Source organism: Pongo abelii, chromosome 1, assembly GCF_028885655.2.
Source record: "Pongo abelii isolate AG06213 chromosome 1, NHGRI_mPonAbe1-v2.0_pri, whole genome shotgun sequence".
NCBI classification, from domain to species: domain Eukaryota; kingdom Metazoa; phylum Chordata; class Mammalia; order Primates; family Hominidae; genus Pongo; species Pongo abelii.
In genome coordinates, this window is record NC_071985.2 from 182996740 (window position 1) to 183016105 (window position 19366).

The window sequence follows — 19366 nt, forward strand, 5'->3', positions numbered from 1 at the left end:
TGGCCCCAGGGTCACTCCCTTCAAGCCACTACCCTCCTGGTAGGCAATGCCCAGTCATTGCTCTGTCTCATTTCTGGGCTTCGCCTGCCAAACCACAAACCACAGTGTGAATAATCACATCAATAATAACCATACCTAAATAATGCTTACTATATTTTACATGTTTGATTTGTGGTAAGTCATTTAGTTTTCATGATGACCCTATAAGGTAGGTGCAATGAATAGTCTTCTTTTTTAGATAGGGAAACTGAGGCACAGAATATTTTTGTAATTTATCCAAGGCCTCAGCAGTAGAATGTGGTAGAGCCAGGATTCAAACCCAGACAGCCTAGCTCTAGGATCTCTTTGGGCATAACCACCACACCATACTGCCTCACACTAGCTCCCAGGATCACTGTTGGGGCCCTGGCCTCCCGGGATTAGCAGCAGGAGAGGATACGTCAGATATCTGGAAGGTCTTTTCCCCAGAGCGTATCATGTGGTTGGTAGTCCCCATGGTCTCAGGCACCAGACACCTCTGACATGAGCTCTTGAGGGTCCAGGTGCTTTGTGTGTCTGTCAGGTCTGTGACCCACACTGAGCAATTACAACCAGCCACGGGCAATTACAACCCCCACCTTGAAGCCAGTGGTAAGTTCACCACCCACGGGAGATTCCAGGAGCCCAGCCCTGATGGAGGGTCCCTGAAGCTGCAAGGTCCATTGCCCAAACCTGTCTCATTCTTTCCTGTGTCCATATCCTCACAATGCCCCTCCTCTCCTCTCAGAGAAGGATGCATGCAGGAGGTGACATTTAAGTTGGATCATGAAAGGTGAGGAGGAGTGTTACACACAGAGGAGAGGGGCACAGACATTTCAGGTGGAGGGAGTGAGCCAAGCACAGGTGTGGGTGTGCGATGTGTTTGGGGAAGGGGGAATGCCAAGGCTGGTATAATGAGGCTGGGAAGGTAGGTTGGGGCTACGGCCTTGGCCTTTAGTCAGTGGGCAATGGGGAGCCACTAAAGAGCCTGGAGCAGGGAAGTTAAATGGGCATGCTGGTGTTTTAGAAACACCATAGGGGATGGTTTCATAGGGAAGGACTGGTGGCAGTCCCGGAGGGAGGCTGGAGCTGTAGTCCACTTTTGATAATGGCCTGAATTGAGGTGGTGACAGAGAAGGGGAAGACCAGAGATGTTTTTTAGAACCTGGGACTGTTGATAATGGGATGAAGGAGGGGAGGAGTTGAAGCTTCACCCCCAGGTTCCTGGCTTGGGTGACTGGTACTTGGTTCCCCAGGAGGAGGGGTGCATGTGGGTAGAAGGTGGTGAGAAGGCTTTGGACTCTGACTTAGGTGGAGCCCTGGTGGAGAAGTCTCCTGGATGCTTACCTAAACAGGTCAACACAAGAGCAAGATCTGGTCTAGAGACAAAGATCTGAGAGTCTTCAGAGGAGGCTGGAAACTGAATCCCTGGAAGGTGTGAAATCCTCCAAGGAGAGTGTGTTGGTGACACCAGAAAGCAGAAGCAGTGTCTGGATCCTGAGAAATGCCAGCAGTTCAGGGGAGGGCTGCAGAGATTAAACCGTAAGGAATAATTCATTCACTCAACAAACTGAATGCCTCCTATGTGCCAGGCTCTTGTCTGTGAATACTGTGAATGCAGCAGAAAACAAGGCAGAAAAAACCCTGCCCCACGGCAGTACACTTGAGTGGGAAGAGGCAAACAAAAGTAGGACATATTACAGTGATAAGTGCTATGGAAGCTGATTAAGCAAAGGAGGTTGGAGGGTCAGATGGGGCAGCAATGATAAATGGAGGAGGTGCCACTGAAAAGGTGACTTGGAATAAAGATTTGAAGGAGGTGAGCAAGGTGGATTTTGGGGGACTTCTAGAAAGAGGAAACAGCAAACACAAAGACTCTGAGGCGGGAGTGTGTCTGGTATGTGGGAAAAATAGCCAGGAAGCCTTGCGGCTATCATAAAAAATGTAAGTATTATTATTGCATAATTATTATGTAGTTTTGGTATCTACCACTGCTGTGTACTGTAATGAGTTTTGTAGGGGTAAGCTTGAGTAAGCCCCTTGACTCTCTATGCCTTAGTTACCTCATCAATACAATGGCGATAATAATAGTATCTACTTATAAGTAGAATTAAATGAGTCAATGTGTGTAAAGTACCTAGCACAGTGCCTGGCACAGAGTGTTTACTGCTATTATTATTATTATTATTTTTTGAGAAGGAGTCTCACTCTGTCGCCCAGGCTGGAGTGCAGTGGCGTGATCTCGGCTCACTGCAAGCTCTACCTCCCAGGTTCACGCCATTCTCCTGCCTCAGCCTCACGAGTAGCTGGGACTACAGGCGCCCGCCACCACGCCTGGCTAATTTTTGGTATTTTTAGTAGAGATGGGGTTTCACCCTGTTAGCCAGGATGGTCTCGATCTCCTGACCTCGTGATCCGCCTGCCTTGGCCTCCCAAAGTGCTGGGATTACAGGCGTGAGCCACCGCACCCGGCCATTATTAATTATTATTATTATTATCCTTATCATTTTTATCACCATCATCTCCCTCTTTCTAGGCTTTGAACCCTTTAAGGACAGTGGCTCTGTGTGGTTCTTCCTTGCAGCCCAGGGCCAGCCCATGGCAAGGCTCACAGTATGGGCTCGATAAGGGGAGGGGTTTGGGTAGAACAAATGAAAGAATAAATGGCAGGACATGGAAGGCAGCCAGGTCCCTTCTTGCCCCACTCCCGCAGCTCCCCAGACCCCCAGAGCTGGACAGAGCCTGGGCTGGCTGGGGCTCAAAGCGGCCCATCCTTAAGTCAGTGTGTGCGAAGCCTCCAGGCCTGACAATATATTTGTTATTAAGGTAATAAATAAACAGGTTGCTTGTCAGCACGGGGACTGGCACAAATGCCTTAGAAGATAAATACTTCCTCTGAAATAGACAAATATTTACCATCCTCCAGACAAAGTTGTCAGCCCTGCTAAAGGCCTCCAGGGCTTAGAATAAAGTGAACATTAAGATATTTTTGTTTTACCCTAATGGAAATATATCTGTGTACTTCTTCAGAGCAAAGAATGTGAAATTGCCTGTTCTTGAGCACTCACTATATGCCTGTGCCTTCCCACAAGCTCACCACAACTCTTTAGGGCAGGGATTGTGATCATCATTTTACAGATGAGGAGACTGAGACTTGAATGAGTTAAGTGACTTGCTAAAGGCCACACTGCTGGAGATGGTAGAGCTAGGTGAATCTGACTCCCAGCCCCGGCTCTGGGTTGGAGCTTCCTGTAGCCAATGTGTTGAGATCCTTAGCTCAGTGGGTAGAGTGGAAGGTAGGAAGACAAGCTCCCCTCAGGATGCTGGAGCTGCTTTTGTTTCATGGAATAGACAAATGGAGCCCACGAAGGTCTGTGCACCAGAGTGAGGTGGTCCTGGGAGGTTGGAGGAAGTTGTTTGAATTATAAGACTGGGAGTGTCAGAGATGGCAGAGGCCTTTGAGGTGGAGCATCTCCTGAGTGTGCAGGTAGAGTGATTTCAGCACCTCCATGCCAGATTGCCAAGGTTCGATCCTAGCTCTGTCAATCATTAGCTGCGTGACCTTGGGCAAGTTACTCAGCTCTCTGTGTTTCTGTGTGTTTCTCTGTAAAAGGAACATAATAATAGCTTACCTTGAAGGGTTATTAAAAGGATGCAGAAAGTGAGTAGGTACAAAGTACTTAAACTGTGCCTGACACATACCAAACAATAAATACTAGTTATGATTATTATCACTATTGAGTTTTTTGTGTGTCAATCATTCTTTCAGCAAAATTTATGTGCCTGAAGCAGATGCCATTAGTGCCCATTCACATGCACCTGGCATTGACCAATTCTGGGCACAAGGGGCAGGCTAGAAGTACTGGGGCATTAACGCCATACCTCCCTCTGGCCCCTGCTGCCCAGAGCAACTCTCAGCCAATGTGTATAGGAGCTGGTGGAGAGAAACCCCACTTCTTCCTTTGGGTGGGATAACTCTGAGACAGGAGTCCTACACTGGCTCCCAGAGTTAGGTTGTAGTTACTCATGGAGGTAACTTGCTTGAAAAATGCATCTTTGTTGGTGCTTTCCCTACTCTGTCTCACCTCTCAATGTCCCTTCAGTGTCAGTTGGGGTCATTTCCCAAATTCACTACCTGCACTTGAGTCCTTGCTTTAGAATCTGCTTCTGGGGAAACCGAAACTAAGGCACTTCCTAAAATGCATCAGACACTATGTTTGGGACAGCTGAGCCAGATGAAGTGGGGATGGGGAGATGGGGAGGGAATTTCTAGCAGAAGGAACGGCATCTGCAAAGACACAGAAGTGAGCAAACTATGCTTGGCAAAGGGTGAGGAGAGCAATATGGCTGAGGCAGAGGGCTAACTGCCTTAAAATTCAAATTTAAGTTTGGCCATGATGTGGACAGGCTTAGGGAAGATCCCTCTGATGGCTGTGAAGAAGAGTCTGCTCAATCACCCCAATTTAAATATTCAAGGACTTGTTTGGCAAAGGATGGGGTGTCCATCTGCATTTTTTTCCTAGAAGTCCCCAACAATGTTGGGGTTGGTTGAGGATGGTTTTAACTAGTTGAACTTCATTAGAAAACAGCAGTAATTGTTGACGAACCCCATTACAGCACCTAAAAGCTGTGAAGGCAGCTGAACAACTTCCGGAATTGGTACAGACAACAGGCTCAGCTCAGTCCTAGGGAGCTCAGAAATGAGCTCTGCTCCTCGCAGGGGTCAGGGGCAGAGCCTGGCCTCTTCCTCTCCCTAGACAAATCTTTCCTTTTCTCATGTCCCTCCTCCCAAAGCATCCCTTCTACACACACACACACACACACACACACACACACACACACCCCTCTGTTCTTCTCATGTCTCTGCAGTCATTTTTGGATGCTCGCTCTCTTTGTTGTCCACTTCAGCAAAAAGTCCCTGAGCTTGTACTCATGCAGGATTCTGTGCGAGGCCCCAGAGACCCAGAGATGCCTCAGATGTAGGTCTGTGCCCCAGAGAATCTCCCACTCTGGACAAGGAGATAGATATGTACATTGACAAGGGCAATGTGGTCAAGAAGATGTTTCAACAGAAATTCAGAGGGAGGGATGAATTAAATCTAGGGAAGAGCTCATGGAAATCATTTTAACACCAGTGAAGTCAAAGTAGGATTTTGAAGGATGCAGAAGAGTTGGGTACTGCTCTTCCTTGATCAGGCATGTGCCTTCCTAAGAGGATGAGCATCAGATTTTGCCCAACTTTCAGCTTCTTCCTCTATCTCAGACCCCTCCACAACCAGGTACATTTAGGCCCTCCCTGTCCTCAGCCACACCTTGAGTCTCACCCATCCTGGTGGGAAGCAGGAAGTGCCTGAGAACCTTGGCCTGGGACCAGCACAACTCCTCCTCACCACTTTGCTTTTGAACTCCTGAGCTGGAGCTCCCCTCCCAACCTTGGGGCTTCTTTAGTTTCCCCAGGGAGACCCTTGCATTTCATGCTCTTTTACCTCATACGGAGCCTCTGCCTTAGTCCTCCATCCTGGGTGGATACAGTCTGAATTTCCCCTTCTAATTTGTGACTCTTACGTGAGCCTCCATCACAAAGCTCCCTTTGCCGTTACTCCCAAGGTTCTTGGAGCCCCACTGTAGAAAGACTGCTGATATCCCAGAATTCCAAGGTGGATGTGTAGATGAGATTTCCAGTGACACCCAGCAGACTTCACGCAGAAGGTGGCATAGTGTAGAGATGGGGCATTCAGGCTTTACCCTTAGAGAGGCGTTGCTTTGAATCTGCATCTGCCCCTTCTTTTGCCTTTGGTGAGTAACTAACCTCTCTGAGCATCATTCACCTCTTGTGTAAAATGGAGACGTAATAACCTGCCTTACAATAGTAAGACATAACTTACATAAAAGTCTAAGTTTAGTACCTCTCAGGGTGTCCGGAGGAAAAGATGGCCTCATGCCTCCCATCAACACCAAAATAGCTATCTACCTCTGGCCTGGAATCCTCCCTGCAGAGCTGGGGCATCCTATTTCACCTGCTTTATTCCTTTGCTGTCTCCCCCTCTAGATTATGAGATCCCTGATGGACTCCAAATCCATTATCTGATTTATTTTATATTTAGGATATTAGGTGGGTCCGGAGAGGTGGTGTGAGGGTCTCAGGGTCATACAGACAGGTAGAGTCTGAGTGGGTCCATGGACCTGGGTCTGGCTGAGTCCCTGCTCAAATATGTTAGAGCCTGGGAGATTCTGAAACATTCTGATAGACTATTCTGAAGATGCTGAATATTTCAGTCAATCAACATGGTTCCAATCTCAGTTTCTCTCTACTAACATTCAAAATTTGCAAAAATTCAGAATTTGTGAGTTGGCCTGAAATTTACCTTTGCATTTTCCATGAAAAGTCTTAGCAAAGGTAATTATTTCTGAAGAAAAAATGTGTGTGGGGATGTTTAATTTATATTAACTATATTAACATGATGTACCCATAGCAAAGATTAATACTCATTCTAAGCATGGCTTTGATGGGCAATAGAATATGCCACTTGTAGAGATGTGGGACAGAACATACTTACTTGCTTTCATCCTGAAATTCCCTTTTTAATTTTAATGTCAAATGGCTCTGAGCTCCTCCCCTACAGCCACACTAATTCTGACTGTTTCTTTTTCACATGCTTTTATAATGGGAGAGCCCCCGGCCCCTACCAGCCACTGTGCCTTACTAATGTTGAAGATGAGGGTAAAGGGGTGAAAGGAAAGAGTCCTGAAGCCCAGTCCTAGATCCTCCACTGATTCTTTGTGTCCTTGGACAAGTTATTTAACCTTTCTGAGCACTTGAGTGGCATTCAAATCTCTCTTTCTCCCAACTCCTTTTTCATGGCCTCAGATCTCATTTATATTCCACACATCCCTAAGCCTTCCAGCCAAACAGACTTACTTCCCATTCCAGGAACATGCCCCATGCTCTCTTCTGTCTTCACCAGGAATGTTTTCCTTTCTTTGCCATTAAAATCCCATGCATTTTTAAGACTCAAATGAGAAACTTTTCCATTAAGTTTTTCTCCCAGTAGGCTGTGAGCCTCCTGCTAGAATCACATTCTTCCTGGCACTAGAATTCTTGTAGACATGTTTTTTCCATCACTAGATTGTAAACTCCTTGAAGGTAGAGTCAATATCTTCTATAACCACTCAAATCCACATCATAGACTCAGAGTGTATGGCTGTAAGTGGAGGAGCTGGAATTCACAGTTGTGGGTTTTGACTGCAAAGCCCCTATGTGATGGTTCATTTTATGTGTCAACTTGGCTGGCTGAGGGATACCCAGATGACTCGTAACACATTACTTCTTGTTGTGTTTGTGAGGGTGTTTCCAGAAGATGTAAGCATTTGAATCAGTAGACAAGTAAAGAATATCTCCCTTATCAGTGTGGGCAGGCATCGTCCAATCCACTGAGGGCCTGGATGGAAAAAAAGGTGGAGGAAGGGCAAATTCACTCTCTCTACTTGAACTGGGACATCCTTTTTTTTTTCTGCGTTTGGACTTCAGAGCTCCTGGTTCTGAGACCTTCAGACTCTGACTGAATCATACCACTGACATTCCTGGTTCTCTACCTTGCAGACAGCATATTGTGGGGCTTCCTGGCCTCTATAATTGTATGAGTTAATTCTCATAATAAATCCCCTGCTATCTATCTATCTATCTATCTATCTATCTATCTATCTATCTATCTATCTAATTTGTTCTGTTTCTCTGGAAAATCCTGAATAATATATCTTTCTTCTATATCCTTATGGAATGGATGAAAGAACCTCAGTTTCCCTGGCCTCCAAATGCAAATAATGTTCTGTGCTTTGTGTTACCTGTAAGGGCAGATCATAAATTCTAAAGCTCTCTTCTTCCCAGGGGGTTGCAGGATGGCACTGGATTTCTTGGATGAACAATCTGGAAATTCAGCAGGAATTCAGTAGCAAATCTATTTTAGGGACTTCACCATGGAGCCCATTACTGGATCTCGGGGATGTTCAGGCTTGAGACTGACTATTCCTTATTTCTCGGCTTTGGGGGTGGGTGGGTCTCAGGCTAAGAGGGATTCTGAGTTGGTTCCCAGTCAGCCTTCTTACCATTTGGCATCCACTCTCCTAATCTCTTTGCGATCCAGTGTCTAGTCAAGAAACATTGGTTTAGTCCTACTATGTGTCATGCATTGGGCTATCCCTGGGAATACAAAGATTAAGCAGACACTCTCCTTGTCCTCCAGGAGAAGGTGGACATGTGAACAGACAATGGCAACCCAGGCAGACGTGTGTTATAGTAGAGGGCAGCCCAGGGCTCATGGTGTCCCAGAGCAGGGATCACAGGAGATCTGAGAGATCACATTTCCTGCCTCTAGCTCTTTCTGGGCTGTGCATAACATTAATTCATTGTAAGATCTTAGATTACATTTCTTCTCTGGCCTTAGTTGTCTTTCTCTACACAGCAGGGCAGCTGGACTTAGTGGTGCTCCAGATCTTACCCCACATACTCACCTCTTGTGCTTATGCTGCTGGGCACCATGCAGTCCTCCTTGTACTCTCTGTATTTCTCAAGAGGCAGAGGCCTCATCAGAGCTCCAAGTCACATTGGGCAGAAGCCTTGGCAGTGGAGCACAGGAAGGTTGACTCTGGGACTTCCATAGAGGTGCCAGGAGTTCTTTTGGTATCTGCCAGTGTTGGACATGGCCAGGCCTGCTCTGGGCACATTGCCTACCTTCCAAGTCATGGGGGAGGCTGCTTCTTGTGATCGTTTTACCAGGACCTGGGAGTGCAATGGCAAGCAAAAACAAACACGATTTGTAGCCTCATGGAGTTCACTCATGGAACTCTGGGTCCTTATGGAGTCTAGTTAAAGAGAAAGTATTAATAAAACAGGCACATAAATGAATGTATAATTATATCCTGGGGTAAGTGCTGGAGTGCTAAAAACATAGTCCTAGGAGAGCAAGTATAATGAGGATTGAAGAATAGGTTTAGCAGCATAAGGTAATTATTGAGAGTCGTTTTGTCAGGATGATGAGTCCAGAAGCCACATGGGAGTGAACCGAGGAGCAAGCTGGAGGTGAAGAATTGGAGGTGGTCGGTGTAGATAACTCTCAACCAGTGAGCACTGAAAGGGCTGGGAGGAACCTTTGAGGTCTTCCATGGCAAGCACTTTAAAAAAGATTACAAAGAGATTCACAGACATCATCTTTTGTAATCTTTAGAACAATCTTGCGACATGGGAGGGTCAGGTTTTGTTTCCACTTGACGTATGAAAAAATGGAAATCCAGAAATGTTTTGTGTCTTGAGTAGAGCATTCATAGCAGAGCCAGGACTGGAACTGAAGTCTCCAGAATCCCTGCCCTCCTTCCAGTTTCCAAACAAAATGCCATCTGTCTGGAGGTTGTTTGAATGAATGAGGACTGTATTCACCACACTCAAGTTTTCTTGATTACATTTTTTCTCCTCAGGCCCTACAGATTCAGGACCACGGCCAGCACCCACACCGCCTTCCGTAAACACTGAGCTAAATAAACCTAGAGCCTTGGTGATGAGATCAGCACTGCCTTTGTAAGTTGGTTTTCTCAACAAACATCAACTGAACATCTACTAAACATAAGGTGAGATGACAGATTCTGGGGACATGGAACTAGAAAACTGCCCATAAGGATCCCACAGTCTAGGATGGACAAAGCATGGACACAGAGTGTGAGAATGTGCACAGGGGTTGTGGGATCCTAAAGGAGAGTGAGGGTCAAAGAAGGCTTCCTGGAAGAGACAGCCTGAGGTGAGTCTTGAAGACAGAAGATGGCAGTGAGGAGCTACTGAGAGGTTTTAAGCAGGGGTGTGACAAGGTCACGTGTGTTTTAGAGAGATTTCTGGTGCAATGTGAGAATAGAGGAGGGGTGAGAGAAGAGAAAGGGAATGACTCAGGAGACTGAATAAGAAGTCTCCCAAAGCACATTTAAAAAGGCATAGCCAGGTTTTAATCTTGCTTGCAAAAGCAGATGGAAATATTCTGTGTTTTATATGTTTTCTTTGGCATTGGAAAGTTTCACTTTCTTGACCAGCAGAAGCTGATACTGAGGAAATTATATTGCTGGTGGGCAGGAGGAAAATGAAATGCAGAGAAACAGGGAAGGAGGAGAATCTGATTTGTTGAGCTGTTGTTATGCATCAGCACTACGCTAGGTGCTTTTCACATAGTCTCATTTAATTCTCCCAACAGCCTGTGAAGTAATGAGGTCTTCATATTTTATAACAAGAAACTGAGGATTAGAGAGGTTAATTATCTGTAGCCCATGGCCAAGCACACAAATAAAAGGAAGAGGCAGGATTTGAACCCAGGTCTGCATGGTTCCAAATGCCTCACATTCCCTTCTCATGCATATGTGGTCTCAGTGGAGAATGTGGTGGAGACCTAGCTGACAGAAAAGCAGAGTAAGGCCCCTGGGCACCTACCCCTGCAGCCTTCTTGTTCACACACAAAGGAATAATCACAATAAGCATTCTTTCCTCAGCTTCTAAATGCAGGAGCTTTAGAAGGTTACAAATGGACTCAGTATGTGTCACATAGTCACTCCTAGCTGAGGTGGGTTTTACTTGCTTCTTACCACTCCATGATATCACATCTTGCAGAAAAGAGTGCTTCTGTGTTCAGGGACAAGAAGATAAGAGGTTTCATATCGGTGCCAATTACCTTCTTTGACACCCCCGAGGTGCCCTTGGCCCCCAAATTTTGGAGACTGCATCATTCTCTCTGGGCCTTTTGTGGCGGCTACGGCAGCGTCTGCCGCAGAGCCTCAGGAAGCTTTATGGAGATGGTCACACTCCAGTGCCCAGCCTACTTGTTGGAACTTTCCAGAAATATTGCACTGCAGACATTTTCCACGCTGTTATGCTAATGGAATCAGGAAAAATCAATTGTCCTTAAGGAACAGGGGAATGAGACGTGCTGTAAATGCCATGGGATGAGTGATTGGTTGATTGCTTGCCCGCGATCGGAGCTCGTCTCATCCCTACATTATTCTGATGAATTTTTATGGCATGCCTCCTTTCTTGCTTGCTCCCTCTCCCCACCCCCATCCCCCCTTAGCTGGGGAAGGTTTATGGCTTGCAGCTTCTCAGTTGATTGAATGCAGCTGGCATTGTTGCAGCAGAGGACAAATAGGTACATTTGCTTTACAGGCTGAGAAAAGTGGGTTTGGAGAAATTGCACAGCCACATCCCACTACAACAAAGGCGCCCTTAAAAATGCAGATATTTTTAATGAAATGACTTTACTCTCCTTCCAGGCTGTCCCTAATCTCTCTGTCAGAGGAAAGGGCAAAAAAAAAAAAGGTTGGGGAAAAGAAATATATAGCTTGTGATTCTGCGGAAATCCGATTTTTCATTCTTATCACAAAGGACGCTAACGAAGGCATTTCATTAGTATTCATTTTAGGCCAATGTGATTTTCTCCTCTTTGCTAACACAAAAATAAATAAATAAACAGTCGAGCTATGTCTGGGAAACTGCCGACAAGGCGGCTTGGAGCAGAGGTCAGCATTTTCTGGAATGAGTGTGCACCGCATTTAGTAAGGTGGCCAAGAAAATGGATCCAGCTCAAATAAGGGCCATCTGGGGCAGGGAAGAGACAAGGTTTGGGATGGAGACAGGTCCCTTGGGTTTCCAAGCTGGTGTCCAGCTTGGCCATGGCAGTTTGTGGACTGGAGAAGGCAAACCGGCTGTGACTGCTGTTTTCCATGGGGAGTTTGCTGCAGCTGATACTCTGAGGATGGGGATGCTTCAGTCCTGGCCAGGGCACTAGGCAACTCCTATTGTTCTTCTTTCCTGTTTCTTTCTCAAGGGCAACTAAGCCCTGTTGAGGGTTGGGAAATCCTACTGGGTGAAAATCTGGGAGTGTTTGCCTGGAAAGAGGAGATTTGGGGACACAGCTGTTGTCTTCATCCATACAAGGGAGTATTGTGGATGGAGAAGCAGGCTTATTGTATTGGACTTGAGAGGGCTAAACTAGACTCAGTAGGTGGAAGTGACAGCATGGCAGAGAAATCCATCAGATTTGAGATCAAATTTCAGATCAAGCATTTTCTGAAGATGTCTGCAGGCAAGTCTCTGAGCCTCAGTGACCACATTTTTAAAACGAAGTAAATGAAAATAAACCCCAATGTATTCTTTCCAGGCTACTAGAAAGTACAGTAACTTGGAAGTTACTGTGCTGGGAAGTGGCTCTCAGTGACCCCTTTGTAGAGAAGGGGAAACCCGGATTCAGAGGGGGTAAGTAGCACAACCTCTGGGAAACAGGCCCCTAGACTCCGAGGTCAGAGCCCTTTGCCTGCCCCAGCCAAGGGCATCCTTGTTCAGCTACTTCTCAGGGCTGCTGTATGGAAGAGGTGAGTGAGATACACAAGCAGAACACTGTTTGTTCTTGGATAAAAATTCTTACCCAGTTCACCTCAAAAACCAAGTCATCTGACATATTTCCATCTCTCTGGGGCTGTACACTCCTGGAGGCCAATGTCCCTTTGTACTCTCTGTGCTTAATTCAGACGTTTCAGCAATTCCTGACTTGCCTTAACATGCTGTGTCTTTTGATACTTCCTGGCCCTGGCCTATGCTACTGTCCCTGCATGGAACATTCTCCCCTGCCTTTTTCATTTGGCCGAGTCTCACCCATCCTTCAACTCAGATTCTACAGCTTCTGAGAAAACTTCTTTGACATCCCACACAGGCCTGTTATTCTCTCTGCTCTTGTTGGGTCACTGTGTAGTTGTTTATAGAACCATAATGATACTATTAATAGTAACACAATGAGCAGTAGGAATCTTGGTGTCAGGCTGACCTGAGTTCAAATCTTGACACTGCTGTGTAATCATGAATGAGTTACCTAAACTCTCTGAGCCTCCCTTTCCTCATTGGTCAATGGTGATAGTTATAGTAATGGTATCTATTCCAAAAGGCTATTTGGAGAATTCAATGAGAAATATTTGTAAAGCACTTTCTCAGTGCTTGGCACATATAAGACCTCAGGCAATTCAAAATGAATGACTGAATAAAGTTTCTTTTAGGTTGGCTAGAAATATTGATAGAGGTGACAAGGACACATTTGTTTTTCCGTTCCCTCACTCCTCTTGTCCATTTTCCCCTGGCCTTATTGCTTCCTGCCTGTGCCATGAATGGTAATTAACACCCACAGTGTGCCAGGCAGTTAGTGGCAGACCCAGGATAGAACTAGGGTTTCTGAGGCTCTAGTTTAGGACTCTTTTTCATTGTCCCTCTCCCAATCAGGTAGCTTCTCAAGGCAGGTGTCTCATCTTTTTCACCTGTCTCCCCTGCTGTGCCTCCCACAGGTTAGGCCCCACTGTAGGTGGTCTGTGAAGTCTGTGAAGGGCCGGGGTCGTGGGCTTACTGGCAGGGGGATCTGGAGCCCAGTTCAATTTCTGCCTGCCTGTGTGACCCCGAGGCCATCAGTTTTCTCATCTATCAGGGAGTGGCACTACTTCCTGCCAGACCTGCTGCACTGGACTATTGTTAATAAGAGAGGAAGAGGAGGGTGCTTTGTCAGCTCTCATGTGTGGTAGGGGTTGAAGCTATTGCTGCTGTTTCTGTGTCCTTGTTGTTGTTATTGCCTCTCAAAATAAAAAAAGTCTTCATAGCCAGGGTCCTGGAGCCAGTCTGTTAGAGGAGATGGCTCTGCCCTTGAAAGCCACTCTCCCGGTCTGGCGTTTCCTGTGAGTAATTTGAAACTGGGGCTCAGGGAACTGAACTCCAGTTAATGGTTTTCAATAAAGAATTAAGTGCTGCTTGTCAGGCTGGCGCTGGGGCCTGGCTTCCCGGAAAGGGGGAGAGTGCTGGGGGGTGGGGAGCAGTTACATGCGTTTAGGGATGTGTTTACATTTTCCGGTCAGTTAGGCAGCCTGATGAAAAAGGGATAAGATCTGGCCACAGCAGCCAGAGGGCAGAGGTGGTAGTGGTGGGTGGTGGTGGGGTGGGGGCAAGAGAGACTGAGACCCTGCACTGTGGAGGCTGCAGGGAGGGAGTAATGGTCATTGCCATTAGAGCTAGATCAGCTGTTTCTACAAAAAGCCTGTTAGGCACCTGGCTCTTGCCCCCTTCCCTTGGGGCAGCACCTGTGGGAAGGAATGCCGAAGCTTTTTCTGCTAGTGCTGCCTTCCACATCAGACATCACCTTTATAATAACCACAGCTTTCCTTACATGATTTCCGCATAAAATAGTTCTTTAAAGCCTCATCCACAACCCTAAAAAGTTGCTATTACTTTCATCACTCTTGTTTTTCAGATAAGGACATTGAGGTACAGAGAAGTTAAGTAACCTGCCCAAGGTTACACAGCTTCTGGAGTAGGAGATCAGGGCTTCAAACCTAGGTAGTCTGGCACCAACATTATGCTGTTTAACCACTCTGTGGTATTGCCTATCATAGGGTCTTGAATCACTTTTTCTCCAGCCTACGAGGTTGGCAGAGGAGGGTCATTCACTCCATCTCATAGATGAGGAGACAGGGTCTGGGGGGTGTTGTGCCTCTGCCAGGGGGACCAGAGAGTGGGAGAGGTAAATCAGGCATCCAGACATGGGGGAGAAGGAGAAAGGCCCCACAAGAAAGGTATTTGGTAGCAAGTATCAAAAGACTTAAACATGTTCATACTCTTTGTCCTAGTATTTCTGTTTCTGAGCATCTGCTCTAAGGAAATAATCTTTCCAAAATAAGACAATTCTAAATAAAAGAAAAGATTGATTGTTTATAATATCAAATGATTGGAAGCAACTTAAGTACCTAACCATTGGAAATGGTTGAATAAAATCCGATGTTTACACTCAATTTGAGAGTCTGTAGCCATGAAAAATAATGGTTCTGAAGGCAATATAGTAATCTGAAAGAATGCTTATGATGTAATGTTAAATAAGGAGAAAAGTAAAAACCAAATTGTATGAATAATAAAATCTCAAGTATGTACCAAACATGCAGGAGATAAGCAAAATAATAGTTGCTGTGTTGGGATGATGAAATTGTAAGTTCTTTTACTTTGTTTCCAACTTTCTGTAATGTGTTACTTCAAGTATAGACAAATTGATGGACTTGGTCCAGAATATGTTGTATGACCTAGGAAAAACTACATCTCTCTATGCTTCAGTTTTCTAATCAGTAAATATGGATAAATCCTCCTTTTTCCAGGATTGCTATATTAAATGAGATAATAGACATAATGTACCTAGCAGGAGGCCTCTGCATAGTAGGTGACTAGATGATGTCAGTTACTACCCTGAGCTTTATTCTGTTTCTCACATGTTGTCTTCTGTCTTATTGATATTTGCACAGTGAGGCTGGTATAGCCAGGCCCAAACCTGTATCCCAGATATGAGGGCTTCCCAGAGTCAGGCACAGACGTATCCCTCCTCCACTGCCTTACATCTGCCAAAAGAATGAAGGCCGGATCCTCCAAGGAGAGTCAGCTGGACCTCAAGCCCCTAGGCAGCTGCTGAGATTGACTTTCCCCAAGGGTGTCTCTGAGAAACACACACCACTAAGCTGGCCTTCTTTTCCAAGAACTTCTGGTGGGGCATAGAGGCTTGTGTGGTTCTGATGATGCGTGCTGGGGGACACATAGGCCATCAATTTTCTCATTCATTTGTTCATTCATTACTCATTCACTGCATCACGTAGAGAGTCAGCTATAGCAGAGCCTTCGATTGAGTGTTGACTCCGTACCTACTGGGCGTAGGGGTGGGGTCTGTACAATGGCCTTTCACTTACCTTAGCTTATTGAATCCTCACATTTGCATTGCAGAAGAGGTTCACTTAGCTAAGCATGGCAATTTTAAAAAGCAAGATACAAATGAATGTCTCTCCTCACATAGTCAGTCAGTTAGTCCCCTGGCCCTGTCAACTCTGTCTTAGTGCTTCTCAGACCTAATCCTTCTGCTTCAGCCCCCGGCTTCAGTCACTCTTTTTGCCAGAGTCATCTTTATAAAACCCAGACCTGACCTTAAGACAACATCCCTGCTCAGCCTGTAAAAACCAGTTTCTTTTGGTCTGATCTCCCACAATCTACCCCAGCACACAGCCACTTCTCCTGCGCCTCAGTGCCCCTTTATGGCTTATGCTTCATACAGTCTTCCTACTTTCTCAAATGCCCTTTCCTACACGACAGACTCTAACCCATCCTCTAAAACCTAGCTCAACACCCCCTCCTTTTGGGCTCCCATAAAGGATTTTCTGCTCCCCTTCTGTGCCCATCTCTCACTGTACTGCAATAACTTCCAAGTCTGTTCTTCCACTCCAGGACCATGCATTCCTCAAGGGCAGAGACCATGCCTTTTTATTTTTGTGTCCCCAGAGCTTAGCTCAGAGCCTGGCACAAGCAGAGGCCCAGTGAGTGTTTGTTGAGTGAATTATGAATGACAGTGTGATCTCAGGGCCTCCACTAGGGAGGAGCAACAGGGCTCTTTGACCTCTTGGGAATGGGAAGTGTTCTCAGCTGAATTCTCTTGGCAGACACTTTCCAGCATCACCAGCTGCTCACTCCCCAAAGGCCCTGTCTCTCCTCAGCCCCCTGGCTGATATGAGAACATTTGGCCATAAACCTGGCTAGCTGTGGGATTGCAGCCAGCACCTTGCAGAGAGCTCATCCCGGCAAAGCCTTGACCTGAACAGCTGGGCATGCATGAATGCTTATGGTCTGGCCCTGCCACATCTCAGCCCCATGCCGTGCCTCTATGCCCCCTCATGCTCCAGGATACAGCACTACTGAAAAGTTTCCTGAAGGCATCTTGTGATTTCACTTTTCTTTATAGTTCCTTCTGCCTGGGATGTTCTCCATCTGCCCACCCTTCCATCTTTGCTTAGTGAATTCCCACTTGTTCTTCTTGGTTCAGGTGTCACCTCTCTTCTGGGCAAGGAGCCTGCCCTGAGCACCTCCCAGTCTCTGGGGGCACCTCCATCATTATACTGTTCACACTGTGTTGTCATTATCTGTTTATTTTCCCAACAATCTGTGGGCTCCCTGAAGGCAGACACTTGGTTTAATTCACTTTGGTGTCCCTAGTACCTTGATCACGGTAGCTGCTGACAAGTATGTGCTGCATGGGTGAATGGTTGGATGGATATGTGGGCAAATTGTGCTAAGACCCTTCCCTATTGCTCTGAGTCAAATAGTGGTACACTGTCCGTGAAGGGGACCTGAGAACGCTCCCCAGTGCAGCAGTGGGTTGGAGAGAGGCCTGAGCTTCAGGACCAGCTCTGCTTCAAACTGGTTCTGAGTTCTCTCTTCACCTGTCTAAATTTGTTTCCTGACCTCTTAAATGGGAATTACAACCCTTGCTCATCATACCTAGTAGAGTAATTGTGAGGGTCAAGTGAAACAATGTCTCTGAAATTATTTTGTAAACTGTGAAGTGCTGTGTTTTTACTCTCTGTGGGGGAAAGTTCAGTGCTGTCAGGTGGCAATGCCCACTAGGGGGAGTGGCAGAGCAGGCCAGGCCCTTATATTGGCGACATGGGGATGGTAGATGCCAGCTCTGGGCTAGAACTCAGGCTGGCCCAGAAAGAGGGGATACAGGGTCCAGGACACTTCATGTTGAGGTCCCTGGCTCCCCTCTCCTCAGCACTTCTCTCCAGGTTTAAAGAGCAAGATGGGCTGTCTTTGAATTGCTAGAGGAGAAGGAAATTAGAAAAAGAAAACCCGGCCTGATGGCAAGGGGACAGCCCTAACACTGCCTTATTGTGGGGGTGGGAGGTGGGAGCGGGAGATAGCTATGGGCAGGGAGAAAGTGCAGGACTTCAGCTTCTTTCCTTTAGGCACTGCTTTCTGTGACTGGCTCAAGAGCCTGGATTTCAGGGCTCTGAGGTCATTGTCTGACTGGTATAGGGCATATCTACTGGCTTATGGAATGCCACCTTATTGGGACAGAGTCTGGGTTTGCACATACCTCTCTCCATGGGTGCTTGAAATCTGCAGGCTTGGCCTACAGTGGATTAGCATCCTCATTGCTGGGGCGGAGGGGACCAGACAAGGAGACCAGCTGGAGGAGAGCTCTGTAACCCAATTTGCTGTGCAGAGAAGCCAGTCTGTCTGGCAAGAGCTAATTGGAAAGCTGCTTCCTCTAAGCCTGGACCCAGGAGGGCCTTAGGCCTGGCTGGGCGGGGCCTCTTGGCTAGTCCAACATCACTTAGTGCTTTGTGGGAGCCACTCCCAGCGGGAGAGCACTTAGCTCTGGTAATTGACCAAGCAGGCTTATCATTAATTCATGCCAAATTGTATTTCTTCTTTTGAGAAGGGCAGGGCGCGGGGGGTGGGGGGCGGGGTGGTGGTGCGGGAAGGGGGCAGGGGGTGGCGGGAGATAGAGAGAGAGAGGAAGAGTAGAAGCAGGTGGGAATAAATGAGTTTCTGAAGGGAAGAGTCTATTTCAGGGCTTGGTCGAAGCAGCTTCTTCTTAGGATTGGGAAGACTGAGGACTGATTTGCTAATTTACTGTTGACCTGAGCAAGTCACTTTCCCTCAGGTGGTCTTAGTTTCCTAATCTGTGGTAGGAGACAATAACTTGTGATCTATCTATCTCAGAGGATGATTTTGAGGGCTGAATCCAGATAATGAGGGATGAGTACTTTTCAGATGTTCATTTCAACAAGCTAAGGGAGACAGAAGCCATTTACATTTAATGTAATTATTGATGTGGTTAGGTTTCAGTCTATCATTTTTTGGGCAGTATCTTTTGGATAGTTTTTTAAGTGAGTCTATTTTATTTCTTTTGTTGTCTTATCGGCTCCTTGGTGTGTAATTTTAATGGCTACCTTAGGGTTTATAGTATACATCTTTAACATTGCAGTCTGCTTTCAAGCGTTGTTGCAGCACTTCACATGTAGTATAAAACCTTAAAATAGTGTACCTCCCTTTTTTCCTCCTTGCCTTTATGCTAATTTAGTCATACATTTTACTTGTAAACTTCATAATACGTTGTTATTATTTTCATTTAAACAAGAACTATCCTTTAAAGAGATTTAAATCATATTTTTAAAATCTTATAAATCTGGTATTCTTCATTCCATTATGAGGATTTATATTTCCATTTGGTTTCATTTTCCTTCTGACTGAAGGACTTCCTTCAATATTTTTTATAGTGCTATTCTGCTGGTGGTGAATTATTTTGGCTTTTATATGTCAGAAAAATAGTTATTTTGTCTTCACCTTTGAAAGGTATTTTCATTGGGTATAAGATTCTAGGTTGACAGATTTCTTTTTATACTTTAAAGATGCTGCTCCATTGTCTCCTGGCTTCATTATTTCTCTTTAGAACTCCTTTTTCACCTTATCTTTGTTTCTCTTTTTATAACATTT

General features: G+C 46.0%; 1 long non-coding RNA gene across 3 annotated transcripts in view; it reads left to right on the plus strand.

The window, feature by feature from the left end:
- Positions 1–19366, plus strand: part of LOC100938885 (uncharacterized) — a 66852-nt gene that overhangs the window by 42486 nt on the left and 5000 nt on the right. For all 3 annotated transcript variants that reach the window (XR_008514857.2, XR_008514858.2, XR_008514860.2), the window contains one exon: positions 9487–9636. This is a non-coding gene — a long non-coding RNA (uncharacterized LOC100938885). The remainder of the gene's footprint in view (positions 1–9486; positions 9637–19366) is intronic.